The sequence below is a fragment of the Grammomys surdaster genome, unplaced genomic scaffold (assembly GCF_004785775.1).
Source record: "Grammomys surdaster isolate TR1022 unplaced genomic scaffold, NIH_TR_1.0 125901, whole genome shotgun sequence".
In the NCBI taxonomy this organism is placed as follows: domain Eukaryota; kingdom Metazoa; phylum Chordata; class Mammalia; order Rodentia; family Muridae; genus Grammomys; species Grammomys surdaster.
In genome coordinates this window covers 4,129,554-4,153,991 of record NW_021620725.1, presented here as the reverse complement: position 1 = coordinate 4,153,991, position 24,438 = coordinate 4,129,554, and the positions used below count along the sequence as shown (strand labels likewise).

Below are 24,438 nucleotides of genomic sequence, written 5' to 3'. Positions count from 1 at the left end.
TGTGGTTAAACCAGCATAACCTCAGCCTTGAGCAGCTGTGATAGAACAGAAAAGAATCAATTTTAATGACTTCCCCCAAGACTCTCATAAGTTCTGAACAACACTGCATTTTGGATATGTGAAAGTCTGAGTCTTTAATTGTTCTGGAAGACATTGAATCATGAGTCTGCCATTTTATCAGAATCTGAAAAAGGATTTGTCCTAATAGTTACATTATAGGCCTATGGAAGGGCCAGATTTGAAACTAGGGTCAAAGAAAACATATACAATGAACACCTGAAACATCAGGGCTGTGGTATTGTGTATGATAAAATCTATTTTCAAATCCACTTATCTGCATGTCTCTCCAGTGAGCACTCCACCATTGCAATTTTCTATAAAATTCTACCTTCCAGTTTTAAATAGGATGCAAAACTGTCCCAGACAAGTAATCACTTTGCAGCAAAGACAGAACTAAGTTAGAGTCCAGTTTTCCTTTATGAAAACACTTATTTTACAGTTTAGTTTTAAGCACATTACATGACTGAGAACTGGCTGGAGTGGCATAACACTGCCTGCTCAGTGCTCTGTACTCAGTACTCAGTAATGAGTACTCAGAACTCAGCACTTAGCATTTAGTATTCAGCACTCAGTACTCAACACTCAGCACTCAACACTCAGCACTTTCTTTTCTTCCACTGTTCCCTGACATTCTGCCACATCTGCCCTCTGCCTTATTAAGGACATCTCCCAGATTCAGATCAATCAAGTGAATTCTTATTTGCAAATGTTAAAGATGCAAATATTTGGTTATCTTTCCTATCCTGTCAAAATATTTTCTCGTATGTTGTACTTGATTTTTTAAAGACTATTTTTGTAGCAGTTGTATGCTCACAACAAATTGCAATCGACCTCCCGCCTGCACACACACATGCATCACCTCTTCTATCTGACAGCATAATTTTCTGAAATGGTATCTGTATTATGATTGGTTATCCTAAATTGACACATTATTGCCATGCAAAGCTCATCATATACGTAATAGTATTTTCTTGGTGCTGAATAGTATGAGTTTAGAGAAATAATAAATGCAGAATAACTACAAGTATAGTGGAAGATTATATGGTATATCTTCACTGCTCTAAATGCATTTGCATTCTGTCTATCCATTCCTTCCTGCTCTTCAGGAGGCATTAGAATCGAGTGCTGCTTTTACCATCTCTACTTTGGATTTTTTTTCTGAATATCATATGTTTGAAATATGCCCTTGTGTCATGTTTTCTAATTTCAGAACAACTTTCTTCTATGTGTTAGTACATATTTAAGCGCATCTATGCCTTTTTCTGACTTTTTTTTATAGTGCTGAGAAATATTCTAGTCTCTCGATATATCCACTTACTCCTTTACCTACAGAGAATGGTAGGAGGGTCTTCATCGCTTCCAAGCTTGGGGAATTAATAAACAAATCTGTGAATATTTATATACAGGATTTTAATAAGTCATACTCTTGCAACTTATTTGGGTAAACTATTAGGAGGTTATTGGGGGGTTGTGAAATAGGAAGATTATGTTTAGTTCAGTAAGAAACTGACAACTGTCCTCTCATAAGACCTTGCAGTTTTGCCTTCCTATGAGCAGTGAGAGAGAATTCCCATTGATCCTCAGTTCTCAAAATTTGTTGTTGGAAGTGTCCTAGCTTTTGGCAGTCACAATGTAAAGTGCTGTGTAAATATTTTAATTTCATTTATCCAAGAAATAACATATAGCATTTGTTTCCCATGGAAGAGTGATAGGATTTGGTCCATTTTTTTTCCTGCTAAGGTCTGTTCTTTCTTACCTTATTTTGTGTGTGCTTGTCAACCTGTGGAAGTTAGGGAAACGTTTTATGCCATTGTCTTTTGCAAATCTCCTCTTCTAGTCTCTGGTTGCTCTTTTCACTCCCTTGATTGTGCTTGATTGTTTTTGTTTTTCTTGAAACTGACAGGTGTCATCATGCTCTTGTTTTTGGCTCTTGGCACACAGCATGACCCTTAGACACCCTTTGCTAGACTTCTTGGAAGACTTCCAGAGAATAAGTCTGTAACTGTTTTGTATGGTTCAAATCTATTTTACTTCTTACCTTAACCTAATATCACATGATGAGCTGGAGAGAAAACATTTTAGAACATATAAAAGTAGACATATACACACACAAACACACACACACACACACACACACACACACACACACACAGCCTATTCTGTTTGTCCAATAATGTGGTGTGCACTTGCCAGAGGAACTTGAAGAACTCTTCCATCCACAGTGATTAGGTATAAAACTGTTCGTTTGGCATGAAACGGCATAGTTACTTCTTGGGGTGTTCCTAAGTGACAAGGCATTAATTCATTCAAAAATAAAATACAGAACAAATTTATCTAGTTTTGTTGGAGTCTGTGATGCTTTCAAAGGCTATTTTTCATAAATAGTTTGCTTTACCCCTAATTCTACTCTTACGTATGGCACAATCATGAGTAACAGCTGCAGAATGTAGGCCATCCTCTTGTGTCTCGATGACACTTAGCAGACTTCTGACTTGCAGAACACTCTTCCCTGCTTCTTTTCTATTGACAGGAGTGAATGCCAGCCAAAAGCTAAAAACCAAAATAGCAAAATAAAAATATTTTTAAGTGGAAGGATTTTAAAACTGGCCATACGAATGAGAAATGAAAAATGAGTGTCATTCAAATATGCTCTTACCTAAACCTGTTAAATACCTTGCAGCTCTTTCAGTAGGAAGAAGGACTTGCATTTTCCTTAAATTTGTTTAGAATTGCCACTGAGAAGCAACCTCTTGACCCTGAAGCCCTTTATGAATTGATCCTGGCTTGAGCAGAGTTCTGGAGTGAGCAGGAATTGGAAAGAGCACAGGCAATGGCTCCCTTTATGGCAGGGCCACCAATGAGCTGCCAACACAGTGTTGAACTGAAACAGAAGAGCCAGTCTCCACATCAATCATTCAATCATTCAAGCCCTGGCAGTTAAGGGAGCCTGTGAGAAAGGGATGCACTGAAGAGTTCCCTGCTTTGTAATCTCCAAGATGCAGGTTGTTTGCTTAAGGATTAGAGCGGCTGAACTCTAATCTCTGAATACTGTCTCAGGATCTCCAGTGCCACCAACCTCCCTGGAACTCAATTCTCCTGTAAACTGAGAACATATGAATTGATGATTGACAGGCATACTACTGCTTTGTTCCATCCATTCCCACTATATTTCTTGGTTTGAACGTGAAGATAAAAACACAGTGATTTGTATTTAACGTTGCAGGGCACACTTAGTTGCTAGTCACATCCCTTATGTATGATTGCAGAGCACTGAGTCTAATGACAGCTGTCCCACTGACACTGGTCAGCTTCCTTCCACTTTGACGCAGTTAACCTGCTCAGCTATCATTCGTCGATGCCAGTCTCAGAACTAAGTTATTTGCCTTACATTGAAGAACTTAGGTTTTAATATCTCATCGATTACCAATATCACTTCTAGCAATAATATCCACTGTACTCTCACACGGAGATATTCTTTTTCCAACATAGTTATTGATAATCCCATTAATGATGATTGTTTGAAACAAGGCTATTTGCTTTGCATGAGTCTGTGTTCGAAGATAGCATAATCTTCATTTAGCGTGATGACAATACCTTGGAAGCTCCATTTGTTTATTTTCTCCATTTTTCCCCCCACAGCATTATCTCTATCAGCTTTTTAGCTGATAAACACCATCCCTGTTCTTTCCATTGCTCCCACATATCCTGGGATCTGAAGCCTTGCTTGGTGACAAGTTCTCACAAACCATAATGCATGCTTTTCCTAAATGTCTTTATGTGGCAGGACTTACTAGAATTTAAATGGACTGACTGATTTTCCCTTAGTTCTATAACCTGATGCATTTTAATCTATAGGCATATCCACATGGGCTGATTTGCATGGCCAATACACAGGTGCACAGTTATGCATATTTATTTTAAGTAATTTAGGATGTTAATTTTATAGATATGATAATGCAATTTTAAGTTTAGAAAAATCATGGTACTGATGTCTGGCAGGGTTGAGAGTCGGCAGATTTCAGTAGTGCACCTATATCTTATTTCTACAGCTCAAAGTAACTTCTTACTTATGCAAAAGGCATAATTAATATTAAACTTGTTATTTCAAACATGCACTTTGTATATGGGTTTTCAAATTATATTTATCTTCATAACGAAAGGTGGCATTTTCTGAAAGGACAAAGAGTAGACCTTGTGAACATGTCCATAACTTTATTTTTAATATCAGAGTATACTCTGGGGAGCATCAGACAAAACTGAAGCTTCTTCAAGACTGGAAAAGGAACTTGGTAGCTTAAAACAGTTGTAGCTCTTCCAGAGGGCCCTAGTTCAGTTCTTAATACCAACATGGAAAATCAAAAATGCCTATTAACTTCAATTGCAGAGGATCAGACACCCACTTCTAGCTATGCAGGGAGAATACCCATGAAAATTATAATAGTAACTATTATTTGTTCAAGTGGAGTTTCTACAGGTGAAGCAAAATGAAGTGTTCAAAATCATGTTTATTTAATGTCAGCTTAATCCTGTTCTGGTTGTGTTCCAATAGTATCTAACAGACCTCAGTGTAGTCTCATGGTTCGTTCAAACTCTGTGTGAAACAGAGAATTACGTAGCATTTGTTGCAAGGAGAACATTTGGCAGGTCCAGATGTCCTTTGTATTTCATTTGTGAAGTTTCTTAATTTTAGTAAGTATCATTAAGTCTATAGTAGTTACAGTTTCATCAAGTAAGTAAGTGGTAAGTGACTCTGACACGTTGATAAGTGGGCTTTAGAGAGACGTTTTGGGGTACAGAAAGCACATAAATATAATGCACTAATATACATTATGTGCACATTCTACAGCCTAGAGATGAGGCTTGGTGAAGACCAGCTTTCCAAATTTCATCTGAAGGATATTATGTCTCACTTATGCTTCCCACTGTTGCTTTCATACAATCATAAAGATTTAATGATGTCACATGAAGACACATTAGCATTTTCCTCGAGCCAGGATGATACTAAACCTACCTGAACCTTTAAGCTTCTCATATGATCTTAATAACTAGTCATATTTTAAGGCGACTAGAGAGCCTATGTTAAGGGTGCAAATGAGCAAGTCGAAGTCATATCTTGACTGCACAATGTAGTATGAAGAGATGAAGAGGAATAGATCTGAGAGGACTTCCTATCTCAAGAACATTTGAACTAAAAATAACACTATCCTCTGTTGTCCTCAGTACTGAGAACTCAAGGCATCTTTGTTTTTGTTTTTTGTTGTTGCTGTTGTTTTTCTGCAAGCATGAATACTAATATCAGAGTGTTACACAGTGTAGATAGCATAAAAATTATTGGGTCATGTTATATATGAACAAGAGCATCAACACTGTGAAAAAATTCCAGCCCAAGCTTGTTTTCCTCTTTAAAAGTGGGCATATTAATAATTTACTTTCACCAAGCTGTGGGGAAAGCATGCATTATTGATAAGATCATGCTTTATAGAGTTTCAGAATTTCTGGCACTTCCAAGTCTATCATCTTCCCTGCAACATAGTAAAAAGAATGCTCAATAGAGCATCTACCAAGGTTTCTGGATACAATAATATGAGAAAGGTCGATGGTTTTCATTTCTTTTTTTGTCATTTGTCCTTCTGTTTTGCTTTGACCACATTTACTATCCATAGAATTAATGGGAAAGAAAGCATGCTGTCTTGAACCAATATTTCCTGAGATTTTTTTTTAAATGAAAGGAGGGATCAGGAAAAGAATCGTAGAGCAGACGCAACTTCTTCAATGTCTTCAATTGCTAGGCAGTGTGAAGAAATGATGAATGGGAGGTGGTTCTCTGACTGAGGAACATAAACTCCATGTCTTGTGACCTCTGATGTGTTTTTCAGACTGTATTAGAAAATTGCACAGCTAGTTTTAGCCAGTTTAGGAGATTTCTGAATATGAACTAAAATGATATGATATTGGACCTTAAGCAAGTTACTCACGTCATTATTAAGCAAATCAGGCATCTTCTAGCCATCACACAGAGCAAGAAAATCTGACCTTACTCTGTTTATGATTGAGTACCACAGGCCAGCAATATTATTTTGCATATAAATGTATTACAAAATCATCTTTTGAGGTCATATTTTGCACCAGTCATTTTGGTTCCCATGTATTCTTGTCTAGCCATCTGGAGCTAGAATACTAGAGAAAAGCATAAGCTTTCCTACACAGTTCTCCAGCTTTTCGTCTTCAGCTCAGAGGCATGGGAGAGCATGTGGAGGCACTGGTGCGGGGGAATCTTTAATTTTTATTGTATTATTATCTGCATATACATTTATTTCCATGTCCATCTGTGTCTGAAGATCACCAGTTGCCTGCTAAGTCTGTGGAGGCTGTGAAACTCACTTAAATTCTGGCCATATTTTATTTGGGATCTAAGTATCTTTGGTCTCTTCTGGGAACCAGAAGTACTAAAATAATATATAAGGTACCCCCTATGGAAAATATGTTCGTGGTGCTTTACTGTATATCCAAATTACTCTTAGATTGCTATGATAAGGTACCATGAACAGGGAAATTTGTAGAAGAAAGAATTTATTGGAGCCTTGCAGTTTGAGGATTAAAGTCTATAACCATCATGACAAGAAGCACAGCAGCAGGTAGGCTGACATGGTATGAGAGCAGTAGGTGAGAGCTCACACCTTAAGGTATAACCACAAGGCAGAGAAAGCTCACTAGCAAGTGCTTTTGAAACCTCAAAGCCTACTCCACAAGGATACTTGTCTTCACACATCCTAATCTTCCCAGATGCTTTCACCTACTGGGAACAAGCATTCAAACATATGAATCTATGGGGGATGGGCATTCTCAATCACATCTTCCTTCTGTTCAACCCCTCATTAAATTTCAAATCCTAATGCTGTCCAAACACAAAGATTACAGCTATAAGGCTAATATTGGATTTCTGTTTCCCTAGTGTTCAAGGCAAATGTCAGTTTATACCTTAATTTTGTATAGTTTTGCTAGCTGTAAGCAGTACTAATGCTCAGGGATAGTCAGGAGAAGATTAATTATACACCTAGCAGTTTTCTATTTTTAATATTCATTTTCTTAGTTAGGCACATCATCTCAACTCTAAATAAATAGTATTTTTTTTCCTAAAAAATATCATTATGTAGCTGATGAATGGGAAGACACAGTGGGTTGGTTGTTAGTCTCCAATTGTCCTGACTTAGCTATTCTTTCTGAGTTTACTGAAATGCACTGTTGTCCTTTTCATGACTTCGTCCTTGGGGATAATTTAATTTACAAGAAATCCAAGATCAGCTTTTTGGTGAATAAACAAATTAATTACTTAATATAATTTTTCAATCAGAATTCTTAGTCCTACCACATTTTTAGAAAAAAATCAATATTGTTTTGACTTGAGTAACACCCTCAATTTTAAATTTTAAAGTGCTACAAGGTACAGAGAGAGCCCCTTCGGAGCCTCAAAACATTAAAGAATAGGAACTGCTTCCTCTTAGCTGAAGGATCACCACCGAACTGTTTTTAATTCTTTTGTATTTCAAGCTGTCTTTTATCCCTTTTTCCTTTCTCTCTCTTTTTCTTCCTTCCTTCCTTCCTTCCTTCCTTCCTACCTTCCTTCCTTCCTTCCTTCCTTCCTTCCTTCCTTGTTCTTCTTTTGCCCTTTTCTGCTCAGTTCAGCTAGTATAACAGTGACAACTATCACTAAGTGTTGCTCAACAGCAAGGACTTTGAATATTTTTAAGATCTTAATAAGTTTCCATATCATAACAGAGATGTGAAGAAAGTACCTGAGTGTGGAAGAGTTAGCTGACCCTTTTTTCTTCTTCAGTTGAGATGCATTTCCAGAGGCAAAGAGCAACTACACTAATTCTCAAGTGGACTGTGAATTTTAAGAGACATTAATATTTATGCTCTTTTACCAAGAGATATTTTTAAAGGAATGAATTAATTTTGTGTTATCCCAATATCTATAAAATGATCACTTGAATAATAATTTTAAAGGTTATTTGTCCAATTAAATTATTTTAGCCAAGTTTCCTATAAATGCCCAAATTTCCTCCAATTGGGATTTCTGATCTGATCTGGGGATTAAGTCTGACTCATCTGTAGAATTCCTGAAAGGTCAAGGGACCTAGGCTTTTGTTGTCAGTCACAGGCAGGTACAATGGATGAGATGAAGACAAAACCTCTGATATGGTCAGTTAGTCTGCAGCAAGAACAATGTGAAAGCTTTTGTGGACTTCTCTGTCTAAGAAACTCCCTGGGGAGAATCCTCTTAACTGCTGTGTGTCTCAGCACCCTACAGCCAGATTCAGCCAATTTACCTATTTATAGACTAATTGTTAATAAATAAACTCTGAGTACTGGTGAGATGATATTAAGCCATTTTTCTTCATCTTCAAACTACATACAATAAAATGCCAAGATATTACATGATGTGGCATGGTATGATATGATATATGATATGTCATATCTAGAAGTTTGACTGATTAGGTCCCTGAATCTAAAAGAATGATGTGATAGTAAATTTTGGTGATTGCTATTGGAGTTGAAGAAATTAGAAACCTAAAACTGCCAAAAGGTGCAGACAAAAATGAAAAATAAAACAATTTACTCCAATATATAAGACCAATGAACTATGAAAAGACATCCTTAATAACAGAAAGCCTTTAGAAACTAAGTACTTGGTGATGGCCAACACCATAGGAAAAAATATGAGCCTACAGTAGCTGCACGAGCAAAGGCTGAGGTTAGGAATTCAAGCTCTATGCTCACCACAATGAATGTTTACATACTGGATTTCGATGAGACTTATTATTTATATTTATTTGAAATGTCAGTGAAGGAAGGGTGGAACTTCAAATTATCTACACCTGTATCAATAATAAAATTCATTTTTTTGATCTGAAGCTGCATGAGAGTCAGAGGGATGCAGCTAAGAGAAGTTTGTATAGGATTCATCATTTCAAAACAAAATACTCAAAATGTATATTTCAATCACTTTTCATTTTAGTTTGATTAAAAAGGAATCAACAGACACCATCATTGAGATGGCATAGACCATATATTTTCTCACAAAAGTTTTAATGAACTCATCATTAGAATGTTTCAGTGAACAATTACAGTGAAAACAGAGTCTCTGCCAACAAAATGAGGCTCTTTAAAAAGAAGTGATCATAAAGATGTCAATAAGGTAGAAGCCAATAAAAGCAAAACAGAAATCACAAACAGAATGAATCTGCAATTGGAAAAACCATAAAGCACAATGGATAGTTTGAATATCAGAAGGACCAATCAACTGACTTCTTACATAATACAATAAGGGGATAACACCTGAAATGTAAATAAAATATTCAATAAAAATATCCATTTTGAACAAGAAAAAAAATGAACAACAACAAACAAGTTGAGTATAGCATTGGACCCATGACACTAGGTAAGACCTGAGGCAGGGCTGAAAGAATATATATTCAAAGACATTATGGCCAAATTTAGAAAAATGAATCAAGCTGAAAAATAAAAGTTGATTTGACCCCTGCATAGATACATTCAAAGAATTTAAGTGTTAGGCACAGTATAATCAAAGTTTAGAAAACTGAAAACAAAGAAAATATATTGAGGGTAAGACAAATTCAAAATGGCAGCCTTTACATTGGTGAAAAAATTTTAATTGTAGTAGACTTTTCAATAGAGTTCATAAAGTCCAATAAGAAGAGGTATATAAAAAGTAAAAAAAAAAAAAAAATTAAATCAGGCCAGAAAACAATATCCATTGAAGACATTCTTCAAAAATGACTTAAAATCTGGCACGGAAAGGTGACTTTAACTTTGGGACTCAGAAGGCAGAGGCAAGAGAACCTCTGTGAGTTCAAAGCTAACCTAGTCTACATAGTGATTCTGTTTCCAAAAAGGAAAAAGAATGAAATAAAGCTGAGACTTTGTAACAGGGTTAGACCCAATCCTAAAATAATGACAAATTTATTAAAATATTTATGAATCCAAATTTCCTCTATATTTTTCAAAATTTTTCTTGACAATTGAAATAAATATAACACATTCTAACACTAACTGAAATAAACGGAAAGAAAAAAGTAAATGCAACATTAAAAACTACTAAAATGGGGGCTGGAGAGATGGCTCAGTGGTTAAGAGCACTGACTGCTCTTCCAGAGGTCCTGAGTTCAATTTCCAGCAACCACATGGTGGCTCATAACCATCTGTAATGGGATCTGATGCCCTCTTCTGGTGTGTCTGAAGACAGCAACAATGTACTCACATACGTTAAATAAATAAATAATTCTTAAAAAAAAAGAAAAAGAAAAAAAAAGCATACTAAAATGGGTCAGGGAGAAGGCTCTGCCAGTTAAAGTACTCTCCATGCAGCCCTAATGATCTTTGTTCAAGTAATGAATATATAAAGATGAAAAGAGAGAACTAATAACTCACAAAGTTTATAAAGGTGATAGATGTTAGATAGTTAGATAGATATGTAGATAGATGTTGGATAAATACATAGATACAGAGATAAATAGAGAAAAATAGATAGATACTAGAGAACAGTGAAGACTTACATACACTTGAAAAGAAGCAAAGGGTATCACTGAAGATGTTCTAGATAGGCAAGGGTTGCCAAGGAAATATTAGAAACAACTACCCCAGCAAATTTTACTTCTTAAATGATAGTACCAATTTCTGAAAATGACAAACTGAAACTTGCACATCAAGAAACTAAAATGTTGGTTCTCATCGACTTAGTAAATAAATTTGTAATTCTAAAAATCTCCAAAGCAATCTGTAAAGCAGAATGCTTATTTAGACAATTCTTCAAAATGTATAAAAACTTAACACAAACTCTGCAAAATGTCACAGAAGGTAAACCTTATGGGGTCTCACCTTTATACAAAGAACTTTAAGAATGTAGTGACTCTAGGAAAGTAGAGTTATTCTTTGCCAAGGATGAGCCACCTTCTTTGTTGTCTAAAGCAGAGAAGTGTAAACCTTGAAGATATACCCAACAAACAACAAAAGCGAGCTCAGTCGTTTGTAGTTTAGAGTGTGTGTGTGTGCGTGTGTGTGTGTGTGTTTGTCTGTGTCTGTGTCTGTATGTATAGTAATAATAATATAAGAATAAGATGTGATCAATGTGGAACAATATACTATGTCCGAAATCTTGGTAAGGTAGAGTGGATCTGAGACCCTGGTAAGCAGGCACCCACCTAAGATGATAGGCACCTCCCTGCTCCCTACTAGTTTCTTGGCTTGGAACACAGGCCACACTACCCACATAAGGAAACGTGACCTGTGGTCACATAGCCCCAGGACAGAGTCCTCCATGGTAATTCAAAAGCAATTGAATGGAATAACTGAAGATAACATAAAAAGTCAGGAGTCCTGAAAGCTAGAGGCCCTGAGGGTTTAGCCAATAAAATTTCCTTCCTAGAAATTCCTCCCTGCCGAGGGATTTAATCTCTGCTCCATCCTAAAAAATTGGCATGCATCCATTTTCCATGATGAACAGTCAATAATTGGTATGGATAAACTTTGACTGTCTCTTCCATTGAACTGCAGTAGGGAACATGAAGAAGGCCTTTGCTTACAGAGCCACAACCTAAGTTTTTCTTAGAAGGCTTCTCTGAGCTTCCAGACAACTGCTGCTGCCATCATAGATGCGCTAAGCCAGAGCTCCCCATTCCATGGCTCCAGGTTCATTTCTGTCCTCAGCCTGCAGATCCCCAATGGTACTGACTTTGTCTGGGCCCATGGACCTCATTCCATGTTCCTGAATCCAGCGGCTACTAGATGCCCAGAGAGTCAGAGAACCTCAAATGCAGCCTCCCCCCATCTTAAACTGTGTTTTCCTACCCCTAAGCAGTGTTTTGGCGCTTCCCTAAAGCCCAACACTCAAAGGCTGCCCTAAAAGGAGACATATTCAAACACTCCCCATTTTTCGCCTCCCTAGAAGCCCATGACCCAGTGGTTGCACAGGGCATAGCCCCACACAATGTGTCAGCAAGGGAGCATGGGAGGTTAGTTGAAAACGGACTGGAGGGACAAAAGGGAAGAGAAGAGTTGTATGATTCTGTTTCAATTAAAACATATTAGAAATTATTTTTAAAAATTCGAACATCAAGTTATTTACCATGTCATATAATTTAATCGAAACAACTAAAAATGAAAATTCAAGAAAGTTAATTCAGCTATGTGGCTCAAAGTAATATAATAGATACGAAACTAAAAGATCATTCACTGGTGATGCGGAAGTGCTTACAGAGAATAAATTCTCTGGAAATTTGAGGTATCACTAGGAGAGTATTGTTTTACTATGAAAAACATGCATTCTAGAAAAGGCAAACATCTCATTTCCAAGAACCTTTGCTTAAGAAGGTCTTAGCCAAATCAAATCTCACATAGAACCAGTAATGAAATGCTAACCAAAAGAAGTGAATTTAAGCTAATAAAATATTTCCCAGATCAGGAAGAGGCAAACTACAGAAATGGAGTCCACAGAAGGCTCAGTGCAGGCACTCCATCATCTTCATCATGTTCCTAGCCAAATGCTTCTCTCTAAGGTGGAAGTTTGTCTTAACCCACCTCTGTAACCAAACATGTCTACCTTAATAGTGTTCTGAGATATGTACCTGTTCATAACAATGTCATAATTTAGGAAATGGCACAAAGAATAGCAAAATTTGGACATACTCCCAGATTGAGTAAAAGTACATATTAAAAAGCAAAACTGAAACATTGCAAATGACCTTTGAAAGTGTAATATTTGACTACAAGAACAATAACAAGGGTTGCACCAGTTGAGGCTGAACAAGAACTTGTTGGGCAAATGTCTTTGCAGAAGTATTTTTATGAGGTTTTGGTGACCCGTGTGCAAAGTTCCAATGTTTTGTGATGGTTACAGTGAGACAATAAAGCTGGAGACCTCTTTCTTCGTAACTTCCTGCCTCTATTTATTTTTCTGAGGGCTGCCACAACTGTGTCATAATTCTATTTGATCCTGTCAACACTTCAACGAATAAATGGAACTAAACCAATTATCTCCCACTGTAATTACCAAAATATAAAACTTATGATATATATCTGACGTTTCCTGATACAGTAGGCAACAAAAGCTGGAAGTGAGTTTCAATTGTGCTGTACCTTCCCAATAGGTAGGAGTGTAAATTGCATATCATATTAAAAACCTGTAGGATTCTAAGCACTGTAATATGAAACTGTGAAGGTGTCTGTGATTCTATAAATGACTTCAAATATAATTTTAATACCACTATGGTTTTTTAATGAATCCATAATTGAAGTTAATGATAAATTCAGTTAGAAATGAGTGACAACAGTTTTTCTTTTTCTTTTTTTTCTATCAAGCTCACATATGTATTCAAATTCCCTTTTGCAGAAATGTTCAGTCAGTTATGAAACTGCCTGAAGGAACTCTTGCTCCATCTAAAGGGTTACCCTCAGAGACAAATTCAGCAGTCACCATTACTCTTTAATTTGTGACTGACAAAGCGTTTATTTTGTCAGATTTTATTGTCATCCAGCTAGAAACTTATTCTTACTGTAGTGCTCGTCTGTCCCAAGACCGTTCTTTCAATCTTTCATGTTACATTTAAAGTTGGGGCATATTTTCTAGATTTACACTCGGTGCTCTACGTATAATGTTATTACTCCCAAGGAACGAAGGAGACCTATTACTATTGGGCACTGACTGGCTATCTCGTTATATTAGGGTGTTAAGGTAGATGATGAAAAGTTGATTGTATTGTTACTATTGGGAGAACTTGGAGATTTATTATAGATTCTGTTCTTGTTGATGCTGTTCATACTTCTGCTATTATTGATAAGAGATATTTAATACATTTAAAGGTAGCAGGAAAATATAGATGCCTAGAGAGTTTGAATATATAGTCATAATACAACAGAAATATCGTAGAACAGAGGTTCAAATTCCGTTCCCTCCTACATTAATATACGGTGAGACTGTGTTTCTGACATTTAGGGTAACTGAATGAGGAATTCTCTTACTTTACTAACTTAACTTTCTATGAGTAGCTACGGTAGTCTTTCATTTTAAAATTGTAGAATTTTGTTAATTTCTGTTTTTTTAATTTAATGCTAGAAATGATGGACTAACAGTTTAAATATTACACATGTGTAGACAATTTTTTACCCCTCTGAGCGTATAAACATTTTACATTAAATATACGTTCCTTCAGTATTTGAAACTAGCTAATTCCTCTTTTAATCTGTCAAGCTTTTACATGATTATCTTTGTGCCTTGTGCCCACAGAGTTCAGATGAGTTTGTAAGGGTGGTAGATGCCCAGGAATGTTCAGATGTTTGGAAAATGATACAGGGTGCTGAAAATGCAGTAAATGTTCTTAAACTCTATGCAGACTTTCTGTCTCCTGTCATAAAAACAAAACAAAGTAAAATAAAAAAGTACGATTTTTCTGTATTTACTTGGTTTATCGTTTTGGTTTTTGGTTTTTGTCTTAGCATATAGGTGCCTTACATGATTATCACTCAGTGTTTGATCTTTGGCTGTGACTTACTGTGAAAAGTAAGTGTATAAAGATCACATTGTGAAGTTGTAGGTGTTTTCCTTTTAAGTTCTCCTGTTGATCTCTAATATAAGATGTAGTGACCTTTGTGAGGTTCTCCAGCACAGTTAAGGAGGGAAGTGCTTTGCATCCTATTCCAGGTGTGTGTCTTAGGCTATCTACAGAGCAGTTTCCAATGGTGCAAATGTTCAAACTGAAACTGTCCCTTTTTAGAAAGAGTGGCTGATAGACTGATAGGAAAACCCAATCCCAAGAACCCGACACCTTGAGGTGTCGTTGAAACTACACACAGTTGCAGGAGAGTTAGCGCTTTTGTCTCATTGTCAGCCTGTGTGTTTCACACTGTCTGAGGTACTTGCTGCCTTGTAGAAACACAAAGCCCTGGGAAAGTCTCTCCCAGACAGAGCTGTGGCTGACCTGGGCTCCTTGTTTGCTCTCCTCCTATCTCATTAATGCAGCTGTGAGTACATTTCCAGAACTCTTCACCTGACACTGTGATGAGGGATCAGGTGCCAGGTAGAGTAATCAATCTGGAGGGCTTTTAGCCTCGCATCCTGCCACTGTTTGACAGCATGTCTCCGTCAAGGAGACTGTCTTCCTTAGATCGATAAATCAATCAGTTCTTTTTACATCTTATGAAGCACTCCTCACGCCCCATGTCACTCACACTGCACCACACACAAGTGTAGAAATCAGAGCTGAGATTGGCCCAAACCATCCGCATTCACATTCTATCCTATAATCGCAGGTCTTTCCCCCAAATCAATTCCCAGTGCAGTGGTAATGGATCACTGTCCAGTTCTTCATTCCTATAAACTGACGACTAAATCTCTGGAAGGCGTTGGAGGTGCTAGTGTGTTTAAAACAAAATAGACTGCATCTATAATTCAGAGGACATGAATTGCAAGGTTTATGATTAGAACTGATCAAAGGAGACAATGCAGGTTTTATTTAAATGTAATAGATTTACTGATGCTGTATAAAGGAACTCCAGAACTCTCTAAAGCTGTCAAGATTGTAAAGGTGCTGGCCAAGTGTTTGTGTCCGTTTACCAAGCAGTGTTTGTCTGTCTTGTCAGCAGGAATCCAAGGTAAAAGAGTGAAAGACCGACAGGAAGTCATGACATTTGTTTTGCATGTTGTGTTTGACCTAAAATATTTAAACAATCAAACGTACATCATTCTGCATAAAGTACAAACTAGGCCCTTAAATAATGTCTACTATCTTCCAGTTACGGTAGTAGAATCTAAGACCCAACTCCCTTATATAGAGATATGTTGCTGAGAAGTCCCAGGCCCAAGATCTCTCCCAATAAACATCATGCTAACTTCCATTTGAGTGTTTGTAATTTCTCTAAGTAGACATGACTTTCCTTGCATAGCATGTGAAGGAATAGTTCTAGACATAAGGTAGCTCAGCAGTTCCCTGTATAGGAAGAGGACCTTTAAAGAGATACCTGGCTGCATCTAGTGTTATTCCACATCTAATCATCTCACTTCTTCATTCATTCAAAGAAACTAAGCCTAGTGAGTAAGACAAGGACTCATGAGTTTCCAAAAACAGATGTGCTGAAATGAAGCCCACTCCTCCCTGAAAGTACATTCAGGGATTTAGGATGGGAATTTCCTTGGCTCAAAGAATCTGCTATTCAGTCAGAAAGCAAATCTCAACTCACGAGTGACCTTGAATAAATGTCATAAGTGATATGGATGCCGGCTTCTTCATCTGTCTCTCTGAGGACTAGAATAACAGTGCACATGAAATTGGCATAGAGACATCTCAATGGTTGGCTTGAGTATTGTATACAACCTACTCTTACACTCTTGTGGCTTGAGATTGTAATGGTGTCTTCTCAATTGCCTCAATTTGGTATTTGATGAAGTTGCCCTATAAGGCGTCAATACTAGTCTTCTAATTTTAAGTATCTAAGTCCAAATTTTAAGAGAAAATAAACCATCATTTTTTCCATCATGTACAAATCATGCCACCATTTCTAACAAAGGAGTTTTTAATAAGCTGCTTTAGGATTTTACTGAGAATAGAGAGGGTCAAGGCTGGTAAGGACAACAGGTATGGTGTAACTAAATAGGTTATAAACACACAGACTTGTCCTGGTAGCTTTTCTTTTTTTAATAGCAATACAAATTGTAAAAGCTGTAGGCATTACATTTTTGTAGGGTCTCAGAGCACCCATATACCTGCTCTCTTTTGAATAAATAAAAGGTTTCATATTGAAAAATACCATTTATTTGTTTAGAAATGCACTCAAAATTAATTTTCTTTAGGAAGTTTTCTGGAATACTGTGTGGTGGGTGGTTATATACAATAAAATTTAAGAAAAAAGATGAGATTAGAGGGAAGAGGAGGAAACAAAGGTCCACAGAGAAGATGAGAGAGTAGAAGACACAGAAGGAAGGAGAGAGGGGAGAGGGGAGGGCAGCAGAGGGGAAAGAAGAGGGAACAGAAGAAGAAAGAGGAACTGGGGGAGGGGAGTGGAGAGCGGGTGAATGGAAGCAAGGAAGAGAGTAAGGAAAAGGAAAAGAGAGATCTTTGAATGAGTAAGAGTCTACATACATAAACCTAAAAATTTATCCTAAGATAATATGTAAGTTGTTCATCTGAACAGGGAACTGAAAAGCTGGTGTCCTGTTTCACTTTTCCTGGAAATCAACCTGGACTAAAATCAGAAAGCAAAGCCAGTGGCTATTTGGCAGGTAGGTCAGGAGAGAATAAAGAGAAAACTCCTATTCAGAATTGCCAGAGTGCACGTCCCTGTACATGAAACAGCCTGATATTAGGGCTAGAAGGGATTTTGGAGATCCTCTGATCTCTTGCCCTTCTCCTCCTAACCATAGCCCCACCCTAGAAACGTGACAGACAAGTCACTTATTCTGAAAGTCACAACTGAATTAGACCTCAAATCCCCTGGGTTGTAGCCAAGGATTCTTTTCAATAAACTCTATTATCTCTTCAAACTGACAGTGGTCCACATGGGCGTTGAGGTTTCCAAACTCACATCGTGGTGACAGCCTGCTAAAATGAGCATCTAAACTGATAATGATAGTTCATTTCATATAGGCCATAAAGTAGCAATAACTGTCTTTAGCGTCTTCATAGAAGCCAGCCCTATAATCTCAAGATAAATAGCTTTGTGTGCCATTACCAGTCTCCTGAGGAAACCACTCTTTCTTGTCCTTTCTCTCAGTAGCAGCATATGCTTAATTTTCAGACTAATGAAATGATTTCAAGTACATAAATACATATGATGTTGTTAGTTGATTGTTATTAAGTGGATCCTTGCATTCCTAATGTGGTTACATATCTGTTAGCTTATGTTCTAATTTTCTAATTGTATATCTTTTGTGAACCATGGATGGCCAACATATTTATATTGGTTCTCGTTATATCCCCCTGAATTAAACTGAGAATGAAACTGTTCAATCAATCTCCCAAACTTCTAGCTTAAAAATAAATGATAATGCTGGATGGTGGTGGTGCATACATTCAGCCCCAGCACTCAGTAGGCACAATCAGTCAGTTCTCTGAGACCAAGGCCAGCCTGGTCTACAGAGCAAGTTCCAGGATAGGGCTACACAGAGAAACCTTTTATCAAAAAACAAACATAAATGATAAAGGCAAATCCATACAGCCCAGTTTCTATACAGTTACAATGAAGACATTACATTAGATAGACAGAGAATTTTGGCAAATTTAAAACTGGATCCATTAAAAGAGTCATGGGGTGCCAGACAGGTGCAAGGGGCCTGTAACTCTAGTTCCTCATGAATCTGAGGCAGGAAGGCCACTATTTTTAAGCAAAGCTGGACAACTCGTTATGGTTCTCCCTGAAAGAAAAACAATGAAAATTGAAGACGAAGACCAGGTGTGTATCTCAGTAGTAAAGTACCCAGACGGGACGGACCCATGTTAAATTCACAGTGATGCAAACATAAAGTTTTTTAAAAAAGGAAAGAAAGGGGAAAAGACAGAGCATGTAAGTAACCAAGCATGAATGAGTGCCCAGAACAACCTTTCTGTACTCATGGTCAGTGTGCAGTGAGGATAATTAATGAAGTGACTTTGGCCAGATCTCATTGCAATTCATTATCTGTAATGCTTTGTATAGGTGTGTGTGTGTGTGTGTGTGTGTGTGTGTGTGTGTTAATGTCTTTGAAGTACCTTAAAAGAAAGAAAACTTCCTATCAAATATAGTTCTACTAAATACGTTTTGTCTGAGTACTGACAAGTGGAGAAGCTTGACATAGAGGAATAAAGTGTACTATCATTCCAAAACATTCTCTGCCATTCCCTAGAGGTTGATTATAATTCAGCAGCCAATTGGTAGGAGAGATGGCTGTGTCAGTTTTCCTCTGGCTAACTAAATATGTGTTATGTCCAAGAGAAAACCTTGGGAATGAGTGCACACTTTATTATGATCAGTTTCTTTATAACACTGAACTGGCAATGCTCCTGATGTAGGTAGGATGTGTTGTGACAAAGAAGAAATATACCTTTGTTCTTTCAGGGCATTCAAATCTTGGAATCATAGTGGAATCCAACTTTACAATGCTCTTTCCAAATCCAGGTATAAGCAGGTGTTTAAGGCAACGGAAATTAAGCTGTCAGCATAAAGCTTATACAGCGTAACTGGCAGACCTGGCTAACTTTCAAGTATCTGTTTGAACATCAGAGGAAGTGAACTTTAATAGTGTGAGACTACATACAGGAGTGTTGACTTGGGTCTGGGAATGGGTTACGTTTATAGTTGAAGAAAGCTCAAAATTGTGTGTATGTGTGTTTGTTGATATTTCTGTTCCCTGGAAAATGGTAGCTATTGACTTATCAGTTGGATTCATAGAACACATTAACTTGATGCTCTAGTGTATAGTGAAATTTTAGACTGTAAAAGGCCATGGAAACAAAAGTAAAATGATGAACTCATGCTTCCCAATCATGATCTACATATAAAGAAAGAACAGTGAATACACATGAAACTAGTTTAAGGTTGAATATGTATAAATAATGGGGAGATGAACAAATATTACACTGCTTTCACTATAGACTGTTGAATATCTATAGGCAATATATTCTTCATACTACCTGTGCTGAGTGACTTATGATTTCTTGGAGAGAGTGGGAGATGGTAAATTTAAGTTCATTATGTACTGCAAAGATTTATCTCTTTATTGAATTTAAAGAGTTATAAGGGGTTTAAGGGATAATCCTATTCAAAATATAATATACACTTGAATGACGTTTGCCATCTGGACAGTCTGTCAGTTTTCAATGCCAAGTTTATTGGCTCTCGGCAGCCAGCACTGCTCCTTGTGGTTTGATATTACTAGCACAAAGCCTGTTAGAGTCACCCACACCTCCTTTGTATATTTTCTCAGCCCTAGAGCACATCGAATGTGCAGGTGCAAAAGTTGGAGTAATACGTGCACAAACCTAACTAGGTTTCTCCAAAGTCCACATCTTAACTTAATAGACTAGGGGCTGCATTCTGAGCACATACAAAAACAATTTCCTCTATGTCCAAAGCAAAACAACACTCTTTATTAAGAAGATATTAGGTCTGGGGACTCATAATGCTACACTTAACTCAGCATCTGCGTCATCTCCAGCTGTGCCATGCTGGCCATGTCAAAACTAAATCCGTTCAATACAGAATTCAATTCAGTAGCCAAAAGCTATGTTACATGGAAGTCCATAAGGAGGAAGAAGAAATGCCACTTCAGGTTCCCATGCTGCTCCTCCTCTGCAGGGCGCTGACTTGAAAGAGCAGAGCATGTAGGGGTTGTATGTGCTATGTCCCATTTCTGCTATTGATTTTGACTTCCCTGTATTACCTTTCATCATAAAACGAGGGAGAAAAGATGCACTGAACCCCCAGAGAAGGATACCCTTTCATTCCTATTGCATGTTATCCAGGTACAAGCTTCTGCGTCTACATAAGGAGTGGGAGATGAGGGTGGATTCGACTTTATACGTGGTACAGGCTATCCTTTAGCACCGAAGTACCAGCTCCGGCTTTCCATCTGCACCTGGAGCATCTTCAGGTCGACTCCAGAGTGTCTTAGAAAGAAGGTCACATGTCTGAGAGTGGAAACCTTCAGGCTGATTGGTTAGATATTTGAAAGAGATGCAGAATCTTGGCTTTGAATTTTCCCTTTAGAGTTGAGATATTGTGTCAGTGTGGGCTCTCTCCGATTTCTGGCAGCCTGCCACTTAACAGCAGCAATTTCGATTTTTTTTGCTTTCCTTTGCGTTGACCCATTCAGAGAACAAAACAGGCACTCATGATATTCATGGAATTGCATCTGGGACTCCAGATAGTTCTCCAGAGTCTGCTGTAGCACCCATCTTTTGCTCTCAGAGCATATGCACAGCTTTGAGAAGTGACACTTTCCTTTTGACCTGAACCCTCATCTTTCTCCTGCCTCTCTTCCAGCACATGAAGTACTGCCACAGTTAAAGAATGAGAGACCTTAATGAGAAAGGAGAGAGGGAAATGTAGTTCAGATATGCAATGTTCTAACCTATTGATCGGTCTTTCTGTGTTGTGTAGCGATGCATTTATTTTTTTCTATGTAAAACACACCACGGGATCTCCTATATAAAAGGAAAACAACCTAGTTCTTTATAGGACTCCTTGCAGACTTACTAGCCAAACCTACAGTGGAGCTCAGCTTCTTTACTCAACAGCAATATGACTTCAGGCAAATTACCCTTTTAGTGGTCACTTAGTTATCCTGATTTTTCTCTACCACACAAATAAGGGATATGATAGAGGTCATTGGGCAGTTAGTATGGTTCATAAGTCTGTTGTTTATACGGGTGGAGAGGGTGGAACATCCAATGTGATCCATTCTCCTACACTGAGGGAAATGCAGCATTTGTGCAGTGTGCATTGCTGACTAATTGGATATTCTTGTGAAACCCTGTGGAGGCCTCTCCAGTGCCAAACACAGTAGGTGCTGGAAAACACTGATTTTCCTCCCCTTCTGCCCTCTCTGTCTCCCTCTCTCTCTCTCTCTCTCTCTCTCTCTCTCTCTCTCTCTCTCTCTCTCTCTCTCTGTCTTTCTCTCTCTGTCTCTCTCTCTCTGTCTTTCTCTGTCTCTCTCTCTCCTCTCTCTGTCTCTCTGTCTCTCTCTCCTCTCTCTCTCCTCTCTCTCTTCCTCTCTCTCTCTCTCTCTCTCTCTCTCTCTCTCTCTCTCTCTCTCTCTCTCTCCTGATCTACCATCACAGTCTTTTATTTCCCCAAAGTCACTTTGTTTAATCAATATTTCTCTTTCATTCACCCCAAGGAAAGCATAAGAGGGTTTACATTTTGATATTTTCAAGTGAACTATATTGCTTCTTTATATTAAAAATCTTTTCCCTTTAAAGGGAGAGATGATGACTTTTAGTTTAATTTCATATTATCACTGAACATGATTCTGACCACCCAAAATGGAGCTATCAACATGTTAGGAAGTAGGTAGATAAAAAATAGGATTTTCCTGAGATCATGACAAGTGAGTGGGTTGGGGTAAGGAGAGATGACAATGATAAAACTTTGTAGATAATCCAGGCTGTAAAGATTTTTCTTCTTTTAGAAATAGAATTGCGAAGTGTAATTTGAATAATTTCAAAAATTACCTAGTGAGAACTTTATAAGATTTCTGCCTGGTTGAGACACGTGGTGATAAAAAGGACAGTATTTATAAAGTGTGATCCCCAGGCCCTTGCCATGAGGAATCTTGTGAATGCTAGACCTCAACCCATACTTACTGATTCAGATACTGCCCAGAGACCTGTGTTTTCACAAGTCCGTCTTTGTTTCTGATGTAAACCAAAGTCCTCCAGGCTAGAACATTTCTTAGACTCTGTAGTTCAGCATCTGCTAAAATCTCCTAAGTTTGAAAAATATCTATGGGACAGATTGAATGCTAGAGAAAAGTAGGTGCAAACCTTTTCCTCAACCATAAAATTCTAGCCCCACAAAATGCCTTCCCATAACTTACTCTGATACCTGAATTCATCCAGTTCACTTACTGAGTGTTGAATGAGCTAGAAACATTTTAGTTGTAGTTGAGATGTATATTATATTATAGTTGACATGCATAGTTTTAGCTAACGGAAGGCCCAAGGAAAATAATTCAGACAGAGATGTGATCCATAGACAACTATCATTGCCATTAAAAAAAACATAGAAAACTATTTTTGTTCTGTTTTTTTGTTTGTTTGTTTGTTCATTTATTTGTTTTCTCACCTTTGGTAAAGTTCCCAGTGACATCTGGAGGACTGGTATCAACTTACAAGCTGTAAATCTCTAAACTTGGTGGAGTTGAAGAAATTTTATATAGTTGTCACTGTTCAGACTGAGTGTGTCCATCTTGTCTTCAAGAGAAAGAGTACTTTTGAGGGCAGTGTGGTAGATGGTAGTGAAGGAAAAAGGGTAAATGGTGTCCTGGGTCTGTATCACCATCACATGTAGGACTGAGGACAAGTAATAAAAAGGGAAAGGTGGAGGAATCAACAGAAAACAGGATGAGGGAAAAGTGGACTACCTGATGGGGGAGAAGGGCTGGAATCTGCAGCCTAAGCTGATTAAGAATCAGCTGGACCTATAGCTTTTACCATACCTGAGAGCCCACATCAGCTATCACTGGTCATTCAGCTTCTGCTTTTACAGAGCATACCATGCTACTACAAAGAAACACTGGCTGGTTTCCCCTGCCACTCTCTGAAAGACATTGGCTTAACTCCAGCATCACCCTCTGGAAATTCTGCGTTGTCTGAAGCTAGAGCCATATTCACAAACTTTGAAGCTGAATACATATGCCCAATGTTTTCTTCATCCCTCTAGTCAGTTAAAATGGTGTAGATGATTACAGTGTGGTTCCTGTTACGCTGCTAACAACAGCGCCTGGCTGGGGGTGTCAAGTATGTGTCCAGTTTGTGCCAAATGCTCTGTTAAGTGAATAATCCCTTCTTCAATTCATAGATAAAGAAGCAGAAGAATCATGAAATGAAGTCATCATTGGGCAGTAGCCTGCAGTCTCAGTGCTTAGAACTGACATGCTATGTCACATTCCAAACACTAGTGTAGCTCCACAGCCCTTAAGATTGTGCAGGTACAGCATGCTGTCTCATTGGAAGCAAAGGTGGTTTCTGAATTAAAATTCAGTGTTTTAAATTCACTTTTATTGTTACGATTCTACAATAGAACAGGAGAATAAAAGCAAACATAACAAGCACATGGGTTTCGGCTGAATGAACGGAGTAAAAGTACAGTGGTGCCATTAAGTAACGTTTTTAGAAACTTTAGTTCAATGAAAGAGCTCTTTAATTGAGGCAAATTCAAATCAGTAGAGTCATTGCAATGCAGCGGGTTGACGATATTGCTCTCGTACATGTAAACAGTGTTTTTAGAATCCTTGCTTGTCTTCTGCTCAAAAGATGTTGTACAAGACATTTGATCCCACACAAAGGCAACTTACAGACTCCATAAGCCTGTCTGCTGCCCTAGCGTTCACAACATCCACCATGGCTCTGCAGCCATCATTCAGCATGCTGTGCAACCAACTTCTACTTTTGCAAATGCATAATGAAATATACCATACTATGACCTTATGGATTGTATGGAGAAGGTATGTGTTTTTCTGGTACAACACATAAACCCACAACATCACTTTGGAGAAATTCACACTACCTCACATTTGAGTGTGCACAATAATTTGTTATTTCAACTAGCTTCTCTCTCTCTCTCTCTCTCTCTCTCTCTCTCTCTCTCTCTCTCTCTCTCTCCCTCTCCCTC

The 24,438-nt window shown here is 37.8% G+C and overlaps 1 pseudogene; it reads right to left on the bottom strand.

The window, feature by feature from the left end:
* Positions 1–24,438, bottom strand: part of LOC114608443 — a 201,911-nt pseudogene that overhangs the window by 19,167 nt on the left and 158,306 nt on the right.